General features: G+C 43.9%; 1 long non-coding RNA gene across 2 annotated transcripts in view; it reads right to left on the reverse strand.

The window, feature by feature from the left end:
- LOC115496129 (uncharacterized) overlaps positions 1-18,832 on the reverse strand; it is a 150,354-nt gene that overhangs the window by 105,521 nt on the left and 26,001 nt on the right. For both annotated transcript variants that reach the window (XR_012057095.1, XR_012057094.1), the window contains one exon: positions 14,304-14,418. This is a non-coding gene — a long non-coding RNA (uncharacterized lncRNA). The remainder of the gene's footprint in view (positions 1-14,303; positions 14,419-18,832) is intronic.

An 18,832-nucleotide genomic window follows, 5' to 3' on the forward strand; every position in this document is an offset into this window, starting at 1 on the left:
CTGGCCCTTTGGCTAAATCTGATTTCTGTGGAAAAGATACATTAAGTTCTTCTCCCCTCCCACACAGCCTGAGACTTTCTACGTGTGGTTTCCCCCTTTGTTTCTTCTACAAATCTTTTTTTGCCATTCCTCACTGTACACACAGACTACCTTTTACAAATTACTGGATGTAAACCAGATGGAACATAAACTTCAGACACCTACACAGGCACAGCTATATGCCTAATAAGCTAATTATTGACTTAATAAATTCAGGCCCTTAGCAAGGGTTATTGTTTCAGGCCACAAGCTGCTTTACCAGGAGCACTTAACTTCTGTAATATAAATAGTTTACACCTGGCTATCTTGGCATGTGAGCAGATAAAGCTGAAGTCCATCCACAAAAGACCAACAGATCTGCCCTGGGTCAGTCTTGTCAAGCCTAGAGGCTTTCACTCCCTTGTTAACTTTACTAGATAAATGCCACCTTTTGTCCAAAACTGCAAGCACTTTCATGGATTGCCATCAAGATTTAATGGCAGACTTTGTTGCTGTGAAGGCATCTCATGACGCAAAAATTCCATTGCATCAGTTTGCTAATATCATAAAATTAACTTCAATTTATATCAAGGACCTAAATTCCCAAAATTATTGGTTCTGCTGCACCTCTAGCCTGTGATGAGGGTAAGTTCTTAGTAAGAAACAGGGGCTGAGGGGAAAGATGTTTGGTGAGCCACAATGTTTCTAGAAGACTTGGGGATGCTGCTTTCTCTCCACCGGGATTTACAAACAATACAAACCTCTAAATGATCTGTATGGTAAATGCAGGTGAACCCAATGGGAAGAAATGATGGTGTCTGACTCAATTCAGAAGGCTGAATTATTTCTTTATTTTAACTATGCTAAAATACATTAATATACTATATAAAAGGAGGATACTAAAACTACATACTACTTTAACTCAACTCATGACCCTCTCTGAGTCCAGCCCCAGGTGGGTTGGATTGGCCATCAGGCTCAAACAATCCTCACCAGAATCCAACCAAGCACTCACCCCAGGTAAATAATTCTCCACACACATTCCACATAGGAAAAACAAGGAGCAGAAATAGAAATTGTTTTCTCTTTATTTCTCTCTGTGCACCTCTATGAAAAATCCTGAGAGGGAGAGAAACGTGCTTGCCACGTATCTGCTGATGGTAAGCGAGCTGGGGGGCAGCTCTGTGCACCTCAGCATCTTCATCAGAGCAGAAAGACAGGGAAGAGGAAGACACAGCTCTGTCCCTGTACACACTGGTGGCTTGTGCCATTAATTGTACTGCTCCAGGAAACACACACAGCCTTGGCTGAACAGAGGTTTGGGGATTTATCCCGTTATTTGGCTTAGGAAAGATAAATACCACCACTCAACAGCCAGGATCTGCCTCATTTCTGCCTTCTCTTCCTGAGAAGGATGAAGCAGCTTTGGGCTAGACAGAACCAAAGGAGGGCAGTGGAGAAGGCTGTGGAGCCCAGGGAGCAGAGCTTGGCTGCTTGGCCTCGTGTCTGTCTCTGGTATGAGTAAGAAGCCCAAGAGCCGGGGTGTGGCAGCCCTTTGGCACGGGCAGAGCGGGCACAGAGCTGGCAGGGGTTTCCCCCAGGGCAGGAGGTTCCTGTGCCACCGGGAGCCGGGCTCCAGCCCTGCCAGGGCCGGGTGACTCACGGCAAGACTTGGCAACCTGGGCTGTCTCACACAGCAGCGGGTTTGGTTCTCCAAGGGGTACCTGAGCAAAGGGCTGCAGCCTTTGTCCCTCTCTGGCCATTCCTGACAGCATCAATTCATGCAGCATACGGGCCTGACACATCCTCATCCTCCCTGCTCCACAAATGATGGGGGGAGGCTGCACAGCAGTGGTGCTGATGGGACCAGGACTGTTGTGGGAATCCTCTGGCTGCCCTGGCAGGTCTGGGACCCTGGCAGGGGTCAGGAACCCCCCTGGACAGAGCCCCCAGAGACACTGTCTGTGATCTCTGTCCATGGAAAAGAGTTTTCAATCTTACAGGATGAATTACAAGCTCTGAGTGTTTGATATCAGTAATAATTAAGTGTGGCACGGGTGCAAAAGTAACATTTTAGGATTCTAGATTAGGGGTTCAAAGGGGACAAGATGGAGGAAATTGGGTGTGTCTTGTCCTTTTTCTCCTTCTTCATGCCCTCCATGTTTCACTGTGGTGTTGGCATTTTTCTGTTGGTTCAGGCTGGGGACACACTGTCCAACGTAGGTGACAGATATTGGCACGTTATTGTAAATCCAGCACAGGTAGTTTGTGGTATTTAATGTTTGTAACATCCCACTGAGGGCAGAGCCCCACACGCTGCCCTGCAGGACAGAGCTGCGGCAGGGCAGCAGAACATGTTAGAGATAAACAGAATAAACAGCCTTGAAACCAGCACAGACAAATTATGGCTTCTTCTTTGGCAATGGAGCAGAAAGACAGAGACTTTCTATAATTTCAGGATCATCAATAGCACAGATTCTGACAGACTGTCCTGCTCCTTTCCCCTGCAGCAGGCAGACCTGGCAGGCCCCAGGAGCTGGGAATATCCTCCTGGGACAGGACACCACTCCCACACAGCACAGCGAAACCAGGCTGTGATTCACAGGGGGAGCCACTTCCCTTGGCACAGAGGTAATGGCTCCCATTTCCTGCTCTTTACCTACCCAATTTTTAAGGTTCCCATCCTCACCACAAGCATCACACAGCTTGCACAACAACAGCAGCTGGGCTGCTATAGTTTATAGCCCAGCACTTCAAGGTGTTTCTGGCTGGTACCTTTAAAGCTGGGGTGCACCCACGTGTGAGGAGAGCCCTGGGAAATGCCACATTCCTTTTGGTAAACTCCTTCAGGATCACCATACAGAGCTGTTGGGGCTCACAAAAATTAAAAAAAAAAAAGAAAAACCACTCAGGCTCTGTGAGTTTTTATTAAGCCCCCATTTTACAAGTGGACAATACACCCATGGTCTGGCTCCTGTGATGTACTGAGCACTGGGACTTGTGAGCACTGTGATGTACTGTGGCTGGCACTGTGCTCTCTGCAAAGGGGTTGAGTGGTTACTCAACCCTATGTTCAAAGGATGACATTTCACTACAGTGGGACTGACTGTGAGATTAGAGTCAGGCAGGTGAAAGAGCTCAGTGCTGTTTTTTTCTGGAAAGCAATCATCTCAAAAAAGGTTTGAAGTATGATATCCCAAAGGGAGATACAATTAGGAGATACATTCACCATTTTTACAAAGCACCAGATCATAAAATAACTCATGTTTAAAGGAACCCCAGAAAGACATGTAGTTCAACCTCCTGCTCAAAGCAGAGTCAGCTATGAGGGCATACCAGGTCACTCTGGGCCCTAACTGGTCCATTTGCCTTTAGGATGCCTGTTGCAAGCACTGATGAGTTTGGGGTTTGCATTAAAACAGAAGAATTTGCACTTAGTGAAAAAGAAATTATAACAGCCTTTGAAATATCAATTAATATGGTACACAGGAGTGAATTAACAGCAAAAGTCTCCCCAGTACTAATTCCTCCGATTTCCAATCTGCTCTGCTAAAGCAGTGAATAAACTGAGCTCTAGTGGTTGACTCTGTAAATTCTGTAAGTTTGCTTTCCACAAGTGGCAATGCCACTGCCAGCCCTGAGCACACGGGTTTGTACAGTTTACACAGAAACACCCTTACCAGCAAAGTGTATTTGCTTCCTGGCCAAACACACTAACAGTAAAATGCTGGCTCTTTATAAGCTGCCTCCAGAGTCCATCCCTGGAAGCAATAAGCTATTGGTTAAAGATTCCTTAGATTCTCAGTGACGTTTCTGATACTGCTCCCATTTATAAACACAGATTATGGTTCCTATGCAGGGGCTGAACAGCACTGGCTTGTTCTAAAGTGTGCTTTACCCTGGGTTATCAGAACAGTAGCTGAATTCCTCCTGTGCAAAAGGGCAAATTCAGATACCTTTAGTCACCTTTTTCCACCACGAGTCTCGCTGAATTAACTGAAGATTGATGATCAGACAATGAACAAAGGGTTGAGCCTGCACACAGGGTAACAATTCTACCATGGGACTTCAGACCACCTCTGTAGTGGAAAGGGCCCCAGGGTTTCTAAATTTCACCTTCAAATCACAGCTTTTCCCTGTTTTATCAGTATGGTTAAAGCAGTGAAACCTTCTGAGGCAGGTGCATTTATATTTTCTGAATTCTACAGTTTAACTTAATTCATGTACTGGATGGAGGCTGTCCTTGATTTCGCTATAGCTGCATTCAGACAAAGGATTGCAGATGGAATAATCTAGAAAAATACCAACATCACTAAAGGTGCTCTGCCTTGACAGAGTATGAAGACAGGCAACATTTTTCACTTTAAAAGCTACATGAGGGCACTTTCTGAATTCAGAATACATAGTGTGCTTCTGGCGGTCCTCCCACTGTCATTTCATGTGTCTGTCTTCCCAAAACCACACATCTTCCAAAGCTCTGGGTCATAAACATGACACAAAGGTGTATGCTGGGGCCACAACCAACAGCCCAACAGAAATGCCAAGGGGAAGAACTTCTTTATTGAGTGGTATTTCCTAAATTCCAACACAACCTTTTCTGGCTACCCACTACCTTGTTTGGCAAAGGCAGGAGCATCCCTTTGCCATGTTTTTTTAAAACTTTTCTTTGCAATGTTTAGTGTCTGAAGTCTACAGCTGTAAATGGTCCTCCTAAATTATCAAATTCCATAGGTGTGTGTCACCTCCTGCCTCGTGGTACCAGAGTGTCTATCACCCTCTTCCTTATTGCCTGATCAACGATCCCCTCTAATCACCCTCTTCCTTATTGTCTAAATATTTCCTTTACTACCATTCACACATGGGAATAACTTGTTTTAATGTTTTACATGGCAGGTATTTCAGAAACCAGCACTATAACACAACATCAGAATCCCAGACCAGATCTCAGCTAACAATGTGCATTAAATAAGTGTATGGCAATCTCCTTTTTCTTTTCTTTTTTTAATCTATATCATCAGTACTCTTAACCCCACCTACTAAATCCACAGCACACACCTAGCAGTGATACAAAAAGAGCTAGAACACTAGTTACAAACTCAGAAAAACAGATGAGGATAGTGTTCCAGATTCATAAAGAGCAGCATTTCATCCCTGCCACTGCAGAATCCAGTTTTATAATAATTGTTTGTGCTGCTGACTTCCTTCAACACCTGTGACCCTGCTTGTCGTGGCCTCGTTGCCTGCTGGAAACTTGGCAAAAGACAAGAGAAGAGATATTGGGGAACCAGTGCTACATCCTGAGAGAGGCCATAAAGTCCAAAGGCTGAGCAGGATTGCCAGGAGCAGGCTGATAAAGGAAGGAAGCTTGTGGCTCTGAGCAGACAAACTGCTGTACAACATGTTCAGAGCTGGAGCTGCATCCCAATGTCTCCCACACTCCACAGAGCACACACCATCCAGGACTCTTCCCAAGCAGCCCCCTTGAAAATGAATTATTTTAAGCCCCTTTTCAAAATGAGCATGTAACTGCTCAGTGCCAGAATTTCACAGATCTTAAATTTTAAAAAACACTTCTCTTTGTTATTTCAAATTAAGGTAGGATGATTTGTTGATTTAATAAAAGAAAAAAGTCTCCTACCTTACCCCTTCTGAATTAGCATATTCAAGCCTTTCCAAAATCCAGCTCCAGTAAAGAACTTGTCCTTAAAAATCTATCAGACTGTAACTAAGCTTGTCACTTGGCATGTGAAATAAATAAGGCAATAATCAGATCCTTCAGAAAATTTCAATTGAACCTCTAAAACTGTCACATAAAATACGCAGCAACTGAAGAGTTTTTACTCAGAAGGAGAGCACAGCACCTAAAGGTTTCACATTGGGAAGAGCATGGGGCATTAATAACTGTTTTCCCCCTCTTTCCCACTCACCACTCGCTCAGTTACACAGTGCTTAGTGATGCCACTCTGTGAATCTGAGCAGCAAACCCTTGCCTGGCTTTCAGCAGGGATGAAACCAAGAGCCCAGCACGGCCCACAAAGGACTGAGCGAGCACAAGCAGAGCAGGACTGGCAGCCAGGGGAGGGAGGAAAAAGGACATGGATTGCTTTGGGCTCATATTGCTGCTGAGCACTTGCTATTATAGCACCATAACCTAATCTGCTTTCAGGGCTCTGACTCGGATCCTACAGGGATCTGCCCCGCTCCCAAACACTTATATTTTCATTTCTCACTCAGCAAGAGGAAGGAGAAGCCCAGCAGTGCCCCTGGACACAACATCTGCCTGGAGAAGACCAGCACAGCCCCTAAGGACTGTGAGCAGTGAGAGCAGAGCTGCCTTGGCAGTGCTGTCCTCCCTGGGGAGCTCAGCCCTGGGAAGCAGCAGCAAGGAACTGCCTTTTTAGGACCGTGCCTGAGCGGGCTGGGAAGAGCTGGGGCAGGATCAGGGCTCTGGCAGCAGTTCCCTGGCCTTATAAGGACAAAGCCAGGTATTTTCCCAGGCAGCACATCCAGGTGAGGCCCAGCAGAGCTTCCCAGGATCTCCAGCTGCACAGGGAGACCCTTAACCACAGCCACACCTGCACGGTGCAGACCCACGGCCCCGCTGTCCCCGACCTCAGAGCATTTCAAATCGGCCTTATTAGGAAACAGGGAAGCTTAATTAACTAATTGAAAGATCGCTGTGAGATCTGCAAAGCCAGATGGTTTGTGGGTGAAGCATTCTTGATATTAATGTGACATTTTAAGGCATTCACAGCAACATTTTGGAGCGCAAGTCTCTAATGTCAGGCGTCTTTTTAGCTACCTACGTAAGAGGAAAGGTTTCCAGAGGTGAGGAGCAACTGGATTCTCCAAGGGCTTTGACACCCAAAGCCTCAGCAATTGGTTTAAGCAATCTTTAGGAGCACACATAATTAAGACTCCTCCCCGATTGCCTAAAAATTAAGGCCACTTGACAGAAAAGCCAAAAGGTTTTAGTTTCATTCCATTTAAGTGAGATTTCTTGTTATTATCTGTTTTGTTTTTCCAGGGAGTGAAAGAAACTAAAGCACTTCAGGACAAATCCATCTATTATAGGAGATACATTTGAACAACCCTGAGCATGAACTCTCCCATATTGTTGCTCTTTTTACTTTCCTGACTCTGATTTTTATAAGTAAAAAGAAGAGGCTGAGACTGAAATAGGAAAAAACTATCCCCTTTCCGTCACCAATATCCATTTTAAAATTTGATTTTTGAATCTTTATCAGAAAAATGGCCACAAAAACGGAGTGTCCTTGAGTATTTTTCTTTGGGGAAATGTTAAAAATAAAAAAAGTAATTTTCCTTTAGATATAGTTAAAAAAAATAATTTGCAGTGTAAAGTTAAAATGGGACACTACCCACCCAGGATTAATACAGCTTCTCAGTTGTGATTAAGAAATGGCACATTGAAAGTCAAAGAATTACCAACATATTTTGCCATCTTGAGTTTTTTGAGGCTAAACTTTGATAACTGCCTGCCTGGAGATGCTGAAAAGTGGGGGTTTAGCTGAAAGCAGCTACTGTAAACTTAAAGAGATGAGAATGGCTTGGCAGTTTTGATCTGTACAGCGTTTTAAATCCACAGAGAAGTGTCTGCTCTGCATCCCAAACTACTGCACCATTTGTACCTTCAGGTAACAACCACAGCAGGAAGACCAAAACCTGTATTCCTCTTGCCACATCCCACTTGCAACATACTGTCAAGAAAACATGGGGGAAGTACTAATTTCCCCTGGGTAATCACAGGGCAGCCATTTCTAGGATTCCTTGTGAGAGGCCCATCAGCAGAAACGAGGTCACAGACAACAGGAAAAATTACACAAATTAAATACATTAAATATGTGACAAACTTGGTCTGAACTCAGATTTGTGTGGGACTTTCTCCAGTTGTTGACTGGGCTGGGATTACATTTCCATAGCTCCAAAGGAGCACCAGGGCAAGGCTACTTTCATAAAAGGAATAAAAGTTTTGACACCAGGTTTCATATTGTAAATTCCTCCTTTAAAATAACCTGCTTGCCCAAGCAGTTCAGCTGCCAGAAGGGGAGAGGGGCTGGGGAACTTTATTCCCTTTTAAAAGCAATGAGTGGGCTGTGCTGCTCAGGTACACCAGGCATGGCTCCAGAACCAGGCAGCCTTGGCTCATTAGGAGCAATTAAAAAAAGAATTCTGAGGGGACTTTAATAACAACAACTTGCCAAAACAAAACATGCATATGTACCACATGCATTTGTTTATGCAGCTGTAATGAGTGATGAAATCCATTTATGAGCTGAAGTCACAAGATTCTAAGCAGGTCTTTGTTTAATCTCAGTAAGTCATGACATTTCCCTACTACTTATAATAATGTGATTTGGATCAACATTTTCAAACTTGTGCACCTGTGTTTTAACACTGCTCACCATCACCAACTGCACTTCTCTGCTTCTCTGCAGACAGAACAGGCTGCTCTGGAGGCCCCACTTTGATCAAGGACCCCAAAAACAGATACAGAAACCTGGGTTTAGTGGAATACACGCCTGCAGTTCTTGAATTCAGCACATCTTCTGCAGTTCTTACTCAGACTGAGACTCTGGGCAACCTACAAAGAGCGTAAATAAAAATCAATGAGACCATTAGTGGGATGAATACTTAGAGCATCAGCCCTTCTGCAACCACAAAGTCTGCCCAGATGGATGCCCTTAAAAGACTTTCAGAAGGTTTGCTCCAGACAGTGGCTCTCGTTCCAGCACGTTGCTGTGACTTGGGAGAATAAAATGAAGATAAATGCAGCTGTTTCAGCTTACATTAATGCAGCATTAGTGCCCTCAGTAACAAAGGTAGGACAGAGCATGCAGGAAAATAAAAGATTCAGCACAAATAACTATTAAGTTACACGTTTGGTGTATTTATAAACAGTGCTAGGCTTTAGATGTATTATTATATAGCTTTAACATCAGTAATCCTGCATATAAATCAAGACCATGTTTTTAGCTTTGATATTAAGGAGAAGAAAAAGGGCAAGACCAAAGACATTTGGCACTGCTGTTTTTGTCATTATGCTGCTATTAACTTTGCAAACAGCTCTGATGTTTTGTGAGGATCAGATCAAAACTAAATGAATACAGCTCCACTGGTAATACAAACAGAGTGGTTTTGTATTAGTTCTTTCAGGAAGGGAAAAAAGGTTAGACTCCTGGGCTGAACAAAAATCAGTGTAGCCCATGGACCAGTACAGGGCATCCCAGACAGAGAAAAGTTCTCTGGGCCTGGGAGGTGGGAGGGAAATTGTTGCTCCAGCACTTTTGCCTGTTCTGTCTCTCTTTGGCCCATTCACCTCCTGCTCTGCCAAGTCCCAGGTGGATTTCCCAGCGTGTCAGCAAGCCAAGATGGCAGGAGGATGTAAGGACAATGCAAGGATCTTTCACCTGGAATGTTTTGTTCCAAGCAGCCTCTTTTTTATGTGCAAAAGCATAAAGTACAAGACAATTTGTCCAGCAGCTTGGACCCAAATTCAGGAAGGCTCTAACAAGGCCGAAGTTAAATATGCATAACCAGCAAAGTCTGTGCATCACCCAACTGGCACCAACAAAGTGTGGTCCTATTCCTTGATTTTTTACCATTATTTTTGTTGACATAGGAAAATAATATGCACTATTGCCTCAGAAATTTATTTATGCTAGCTATATTAATGAGAAAATAAACTATCTAGGCTATAGGCTATCTTCCTGCCTAATTCTAAGTCTATAAGGATTATATTTTATATTTCCCCTTTTCCAAAGCCCTTTTCAGTTATTTTCCTTTTGCTTTTGGGATCTACTATATCAGAATGTCCAAAAGAAAAAGACTGAAGTCAGTGTTAAAACTGAAAAACACATATCAGTAAAACCCATTCTCTAATATGTGAGCCTGCATTAACGAAACCCAGCTGAAAAGTTCTGAGAAGTTAAATTAAAATAAATAACTGTGAGAGTTAAGTAAACAGTTCCCTTACTGGACTTGTTACAACTGACTAAAACTTTTCTTCCTCTTTCCACATTAAAGGAGAGCCCTAAAACCACATTTTGCATATTTTATTAGTTCAAACCTTTTCTAACCTGGTTCCCAGGTCAGACCTAGTCTAAATAAACTTTAAAAAGTGAATCTAACATTGTTCTAAAATAACAGAATCCAGTGGAGTGTGAACAACAGGACTATCAATAAATGTCTACTCTCACTCCCAGACCCAGAATGGAATTTAAACAATTTTTAGGCCCTAAGATTCACAATTTATTGAACTGAACTGGCACACCAGTTTTAGCAATCAATGTGACCCATCTGATGCCTCTGAGTGCTTTCACCAGAGAGAGGAACTGCACGTTTGGAGAAAGAAAACATTTCTCTGCTTGTTTAAAAAAAAAAAAAAAAATCACAGTTGAAAGTTTCTGGAAAGGTCAGAAAGCAAATTCTCCTGGCAGGCACAGATTAGCAGCAGAGGGTAGGCAAGGTGCTCAGGGTGTATGGGAAGGGTAATCCATCAGACTGATAGCACCACTATGTATATGGCACAATTATATCTTATCTCCCCAGCCCTGCAACCAAAATAAACCCCATGGAAGCCTTGGAGTCTGCTTCTGTTGTCTTTGAGTACACACCCCTTAGGGTGGCGACCCAGGACACACCACACGCCTTTTTACCTCATGTAAGACAAAAGCAAAACAAATATAATCAGTATTTTTCCTCTTAGGACTCTCACTGAGCCTCTTTGATGTGTTTTCCCTAATCGTTTTCTCTTTTTAATCATCACGCTCAGGGGTTTCTCTGAGCTTATTATGGTTTGGGTTTTTATGTAACCTTCCCAAGCTCCCAACACAGCAACTGCTGTAACAGTACACAGCAACTCTACACCGAGGAATACCTCGGCCAAATGAAACCAAAAGGGAAATTTAGATGAGTACATTCTGCTTAGGTTGGAATTTTGGCTCAGGCACAAGAGTTCACACTCCTGGTTCTTGCAAAAAGAAGCTCTAATGGAGATACTGAAAATGAAAGTATCTCTCTTCTACTTCAAAGCTGAAAATCCGGCTGCTTCTACAAAGTGTTTTTCTGCTCTGGGAAATTCTGCTTCTCTACACCCATTCATGAAGGGGAAATCCTTGGTCCTGCGAGTTACCTGTGGGTTTGCCATTCACTTGACTAGACCTGAGACTCTGCCAGTGTGATTTACTGGCATAAAACTAGTTAAATTTAAATTTCCAATTTCCACGTGGCTGCTTGCCAATATTTCTTTGCCTTAGGAGCAATTATATACATTTTATCTTGATTCTCTTTAGCATTCCTATTTACATAGAGAATCCTTCAATAAATTACTACGTTATTTTCAGTTTTACCTAAGTCCATTGGTGTCCTATAGCTCAAAAATTTTCCTGATCCACTATTAACAAAATGACTCAATTTATAACAGGCACCACGTAAAACTCACATAAATGGAACACCTATAAAATGTCCAGTAAGCACTGCCCCACCTCGTCTAACCTAAGATCAATGAGGTTCTAGAGTTAATTTCCATTTATCAGCTAAGAATGATTGCTATCACTGATACTCATTTTTGTTGTTCCACGTCAGGACGCTGCCCGTGGAGGAAGCAGGAGCTGGGACAAGAAATTAAAATATTTCCTTGACGTGGGAAGGTGCCCTGCTAAGAAACTGCTCATTGAAGCTGACAGCAGGCGTGTAAATAACATTAGAGGGAGTACTCACACGTGTACTCCCAATAAAGGGGAGGACAAGGCGGTGAAAGTCAGAGCTATTGCAAGACAAATACAAATTGGTTTTAATCTCCGGGATACTAAAATATTTTTTGAGAGCTCCCAGTGTTTGAGAGAGAGAGGGAAAGAAAGGGAGTTGTAAGCTCTGCTGAGACTTTTCTTACGGTTTCTGTCACCTTTTGTGGGAAAATCATTCTAGGGAAAAGCAAGAGAGGATTTTGAAACTAACAGAAAAGGACTTGCTAAAAGGTACTTTGCTCTGTAAAACTTCCCCTGGGGCCTGAAAAAGCACCCTGAGCACGCCCTTTATCACACAGCTTTGCATATGAAATGCTGCTTGTTTCAGGGGCAGTTGTATATTTTTTCCTGGGGGGTTATTCCTGTCAGCTGTCCCCTGATTACTGATCTGTGAGAAGCAAGTGAAGGAATCAGAGCTACCACAAAGCTAGAAATACAACTATTGAAGCTCATGGGATTTTCAATATTCCCCCACCTTACCCAAAACTCTGAGCGAACACTGCCATATATATTTTTGTTTGTTTGGCTGCCTGGTGGGCCACTTGAAACCCATCAGCACTGCGAGAAGCAAGGAGCTGTGTTTTATTCAGAATTCCCTTTTCGGAAGCCCTGCTGCCATTACCATTTCCCAGAAAGGTGAATTGTTCCATCAGCACCCCGGGACGTGCAGCAGCTCAGCCGGGCCGGGCTGTTGCAATCCTGGCGCAATCCTCAGCAAAAAAAACAAAACAAAAAAACAAAAAGCAGAACGTTAACACCGGCATGCTGCTCCCACGCCCTCCAGCCTTCCCATCAGCTCCGTGACACCCTGCAAGGCTCTGCCGGCTGCATCCTCGGTTGTCCTTAAAAAGCAGTGCGAGGTGGCACACAGGTGGGAAACAGGCTGTCCTTGAAATTATTGTGATGTAGAGAGCAGTGTACAGCACACAGGTAGGAAATAGCCTTTCCTTAAAAACTATAGTGATGTGGAGAGCAGTGTACAGCACACAGGTGGGAAACAGGCTGTCCTTAAAAACTGTAATGATGTGGAGAGCAGTGTACAGCACACAGGTGGGAAACAGGCTGTCCTTAAAATTATTGTGATGTGGAGAGCAGTGTACATCACACAGGTGGGAAAACAGACTGTCCTTAAAAACTATAGTGATGTGGAGAGCAGTGTACATCACACAGGTGGGAAACAGGCTGTCCTTAAAATTATTGTGATGTGGAGAGCAGTGTACAGCACACAGGTGGGAAACAGGCAGGGAAGCGCAGGGACAGATTCTGCAGGTGGAAGTGACCATAGGTGGCCACAGCTTCACCTCCCCGCTCCTGCCACTGTAGCATCCATCCTCTTCCCTGAGTGGGGAACAGAGCAGAATTCCTGTGTTTCACGTGGTCTTCTTGCCAAAAGTCTGAGAAACCGGGTGGATTCTTTAGGAAACCACCAGTGGGAAGGTGGAGAGGTGCCTCAGTATCCCCCACTCTGAGAAGCTGCCGTGTGATAATTCCCCTGCACCAACAACTCCAAATCGCTGTCACAGCCCCTTGAAGCAGAGACACTGAATGTAAAGAAAGCAAAAAAAAACCCCACAAAAAGCAAGCCCTTAGCAACTGGGAGATATTTGGTCAAAAAGGTCAAAGAGTGACCAGAGAGTTAAACTGGCATAAATCTAAGTGCCAGTATATGCTCCACACAGTCCTGGGTCAGATTCAAAATGTATTACAAGGCTCATGAACCAATAAAAATGCCATTGATTGATATCCTAAAAGCAAATGGGGGCAGTAACGAATATTTTATACCAACAATTTAATACTAGATCTTTCAGATGAAAATCCATTGCTTCTCTCTGTACCTACTCCTTACTGCATTTTAAAAAATAAAAATAGTTCATACCACTTGTCCAGCATGTATTCCCCTCAGATCTGCCTGCTTTACTAGGACTTCAGTCTCATTATGTTCATTTTCAAAGGAGGAAAATCAAGCAACAAAGATGCTAGAGGTGATTAAATGTCAGGCAAAAGCAGGGAAGAATACAATTCCCATTTGAGTTGACTCTCTTCTCCTGTTTTTCCTCGTTAAGTATACAGAAAATAAGATTACTTTTCATTAAACTCACAAGGTTATATTAAAGAGGTGAACAATTTTTTTTGGCCAAACTTTTAAAGTTTCCGTAGTTGTCTTGAAGGGAAATATATTCCACACTTAAGGGTTAGGTGAAAACTCTGCTGACCAATAACATAAAGGTGAAATATTCCCCTGTTCTTATTAATATTTATGTAATAATCCAAGGCTGAAATTGGCTATCATTGAACTGACCTCAGATCTCTGACATAAATGCCTATTTGAAGCACCTGGCAATGGGCTGGGAGCATCCACACCCAGAAGTGCCTTGTCTGGGCTTGCAGCTCTGCCAGCCACACACCTTTTCCTACACGGGCTGCAGGAACTGGGAAACATCAGCACAAAACGTGCTTATGTAGAGCAAGGCTACAGTTGTGCCATTAACTCTTACAACACACGTGCTTCACATGACTTACCTGAGCCCACAGCCCTCTCCTTACTCAGCTGAAACCTCTGGAAATCTGTGCTACAACTGCTACCCAGCTCTCCAAATACTACACAGCACTTCTGGAATGGCTTTCTAGTTGTTTCCTATTAAAAAAAAAAAAAGTAAAATTTTAACCAATCTGAATTTCAATTCACAGCCATCACAGCCTTTAGGCCTTTGCTTTAGCACTGTCCTTTTATTCTGAAAATTCTCCTTGATCTTATGAACTTGTTTTTAACATATTCAAATGTTATGGCTCTTTATATGTTTCATATGTTCTCAACAGACTGTAAACAGTCCTGTGAGCTGAGCAACCCATCTGCCAAAGGCACTGCCAGCTGCTCATGGACTTGTTCTGGCACACATGGGAACAGCGCTCCTGAGCCCATTGTAAAAACACAAGATCTCAAATAGTGACCCTTATGGTTCTGGGCTAAATTTCCCATCTCTTCTTCCTTCTGAAACAAGGGAACATAGGGAGTGGCAGCACTGCTGCTGCATATAATTTTTACCACAGAACAGCAGTTTTGAGAGGCTGAGCGTCCTGGTTCTTCTCCTGTGGAAGTCCTGAGGGTCTGCTGTGGGTGAGGCCGGGACGTTCCCGGCCGTGAGGGGACAGGGAGGAGCAGCCGTGTGGCTGTGGGACAGATCAGAGATCCGCTTGTTGTTTATTAATCAGGTGGGACGGAGGAGGAGGAGAAGCAGTTCAGCAGCACCTTCTCCAAAACAGAAGCCTTGAACTGTGCCTGTGCTTCCAGGCACTGTCCTTCCCAGGCCATGCCCTTTCCTCCCTGCCTCGCCTTCCCTCTTTGGCAACCCTCGTGCTCCCACACCATGACTCCAACACAAATGACTGTCATCCACAGTGAATGTTTCCATTTGAATTACGTGAGCAGGCCCTCTGTAAACTTCCCCACAGGCTCCACCACACTAATCCCTGGGAAGGAGCAACCTGCAGGAGCGACTTTCACTGTTGAATGCTTTCTCTGTTTGCTGCTGCTCCTGTCAGAGCCATTACCCCAATTCAGACAGGTGTCCTGACATCTGTCACCCAGCAGCCACTGCTGACATTCAGGACAGGAACTCGCTGTCTGTGTCCCAGCCCGAGCCCACAAAGCTCTGGCTGCTCCCTGGAAATCCCTGAGCTGCTTTTCACTGGGCAGCTCTGCTCTCATGCAGACTTGCTTCCTCCCCTTCTCCTGTTGCAAGTACTGCTTTATCCCAGGTTGCCAGGAGCCTACTGTGCCAGCAGCTGCTAAAACAGAGCAAGGTGTCAGCTTTGGCAGGATGACAGATTGTTTATTAATTAAAAATGTAAGCAGTCTGTGTCTGTCCTGACACCCTAATCAAAACTGAGCTGTTTTACCCAGGGATCCGAATGGTTAAATCCAGTTATTCTGAGGCTTTCAGTCACAACCAGCAACTACAAATAAATCCATTTTGTTGACACTGCTGTCTGTTTATTGAAATACCCAAAGATCACAAAGCTAGCTCCAGTTCTCCACAGCGAAACCCCACCTCAGTAATATGGGAACATATGCACACTTCCAGCAAGATCTTATCCCTTGAACACAGTAAATACCTTTTCAAAGGCATTCACCTGCCTCCCCAGCACTCAGCATCAATATGCTCCTATTTGTATGGTGCATTTTTCCTGCTGCCAGCTCCCAATGCCAAGCAGAGCCGTCTGCTTCCCATATGCCACCCGTCCTCCAGTGCCTCCTCTCCTGCTTACCTTCCCCCTCTGGGCTCCCACTGTGGATCAACTGCTACTCTGCCAGCCTTCGTGGTGTGTAGAGGATTTTTCCAACTGCAAGCTCCCCAGGATGGGAACTCTGCCCAACTCTCTATTTCCCAGAGCACCAGCTAAGCTGTGGTATAGAAATAATGAGCACAGAGACATTATTGGTGTGACATTTAGATTTGTAACATCCCAAACATCCTTCTAGAGGAAGGTGTCCCTGCCCAGGGCAAGGGGGTTGGGACAAGATGATCTTTAAGTTCCCTTCCTACCCCAGCCATTGCAGGATTCTAAAAAGCACGGGAAGCAAGGCCCCAGGGCTCCTTTCAGGCTCATCTCTAAACAATGTGGTTAACTTCTACTTGCTCAGGGTTTTGATCAAAAATTTTAAAAATACATACAAGTGTTTGAATAAAAAAAATATAAAGTTCATTACTTATTTGAAAATATATTTCTGAGCACTTGCAGTGAGCACTGAAATCCTCTATAGCACAATAGTGAGAAATTTAGTGTAACTAGAGTGAGGAGGTCACCCCATCCACTTTAGAGACAATCATATCACATCTTTCATTCAGATGTTGCTGCACATCAACATCCAGGGTTTGCATTGCTCAGGCAGCATTCCTAGGAAAATGGAAGATGCTTTTAGTGGTTCCTCCCTCACTTCTGCAGCCTTTCTGTGTGTTTACAGCATTGCTGTCCTGCCCCAGAGGTAACCCAACAGGTCTTGCAAAGCCTCCTAACTTTGCCCCACCTCCATCATTCACAATCTTGTCTCTGTAACCTACTCATTTTCCCCCATTCCACAAACTATTAGTTTCAAAGAAATTCAGAGATTAATTAAAATGATTGGTGGGATGAGTAGGTGAGGGGGACAGGCTAAAGGGCTTGACAAGAAGAAAGATGAAAAGGACTGAGTGCGTACGGCTTGGTTATGCGATGACTAATGGAGGGTGGAGGAGATGGACACGATATTCATTTACAAGTGCCTGTGGTTCTGAAGAGCATTTTTCATGTGCAAAATGAACACTCACTCAACACTGGCTGGGCTTTTTTAGAGTTTTGGTTCCAGACTCCTCCACATCAAGCTGTGAGTCCCACTCTTCCCCCACCCATGCATTGCCACCTTTCCCCTGTGTCCCCAAGTGTATTGATTTGTTTTTATTTCAGCCTCAGTTCCTGGAGCTCCACCTGGCCACAGGAGTCCTGCTGGGAGCAAAGAGCAGGAGCAGAGGCCACGGAAGGCGGGGGTGGATGAGGTGGCAGCTGTGCCACGCCTGTGCTGTGCTGCACACTTGGACCCACTTGAACCGAGGACGCAAACACGCCCCGAGGAACCGGCGAGGGACCGGGACCAGCAGAACCCGGGAATTATTATTTTACTTCCACTTGGCCTAAGGAAACTCTATTCCTTGTACCCTCTCACTCCCACCTTCTTTTACTGTGCCTTGATGGAGTAAATAAGAGAAAAATACTTGTTCTTGCTGACTCTTCAAACTCTTGTCTCCCCCAGTTGGAGAAAACTGGTCTATAGTAACTCCTTAAGCAAGTGTGCAAAAATCCAGGATTTACCAGTTTTATTCACTTTAAGATGTGAAGAAGGATATCACATTTAGAAAGTGTGAAGTCCTGTTTTTAAAAAAAAGAAGACAAAAAAATCTACATAATAATTTTCTATACAATAAAGGTGTTAGGGAAACTTCTCTGAGGAGAAGAAAAAGCAAAATAGTCTGACATGTCTAAAGAAAAATATATATTGAAATATTTAATATACATGTAATAAAACTATATGGGAAAAAATTTTGGGTTTTTTTTCTGTGAGCACTCTTTCCAATGTAAAAAAAAAAAAAAATCAGAAACTGACATTTATCTTTTTTCTTTCCTTTTTTTTTTTTTTTTCCCAAATGATTTTTAAATAAGTCAAAATCATTTGAGATGCAGGAGTGAAACAAACCAGCAAACCCATTTATTCCTGGACACCAAATATAATTTAGATGGATGTGGTGTGTGCAACAAATTTTAATTTGTCCCTGAAAAGCCATTTAATTATTCAGATTATCTGATTGCCTCACTCAAGCTTCTATTGATTGATTAGAGAAGTTTGTAAATCAAAATGTGCATTACTGTTGCTCAACGCATCGGCCTCTCAGAAATACAGGGCAGGGATTGGCAATTCCTAGCCACAAGTTTGTTTATTGAGCCATGTAAATGGCTCTGGTTTGTACCTGGGTCAGGAAGCGTTCCCTCATCCTACTAAAGGAATAATTTCTTAAGGATGTCAGGAAAGGGGGAATAAAAGCCCGGAATTAATAGGTGTTTAATAAATCAGGGCATAGCCACCAGCTCCTTGGCTAATGGCCATGAGGATCACTATCCATGGGTCCTGCTTCTGGATCTGCTCCACTCTGAGTGTCTCAGCACCGATTTTGGGACTGAAATCTCAGCCAAGCCCTCCCCAAGGTCCCCTGGGAGCAGACAGGAGCTCTTGTCTTTGATTTCAGCACTCTGCTGCTCCCCACAACCTTCACAAGCACCTTGTGTGTTATTCCCTCTGTGGCAGGGAATAACCTGCAGTGACAGGAATGGGTGTCCCCAGAGCCACAGGGCCCCAGCTCCCAAACTGGAATGTCTGCTCCCCAACCCCGCCTCCGCAAGAGGAAGGAAGTACAGAGCTGAAATGGGTGGAGGGGAAAAAAAAATTAAATTAAATTAATCCCTCCCGCCCGATCCAGCCCTTACTGAAGTTAATCAAAACCTTGCCTATCAGTGGGCTCCAA

This window comes from Taeniopygia guttata, chromosome 8, assembly GCF_048771995.1.
Source record: "Taeniopygia guttata chromosome 8, bTaeGut7.mat, whole genome shotgun sequence".
Classification (NCBI taxonomy): Eukaryota; Metazoa; Chordata; class Aves; order Passeriformes; family Estrildidae; genus Taeniopygia; species Taeniopygia guttata.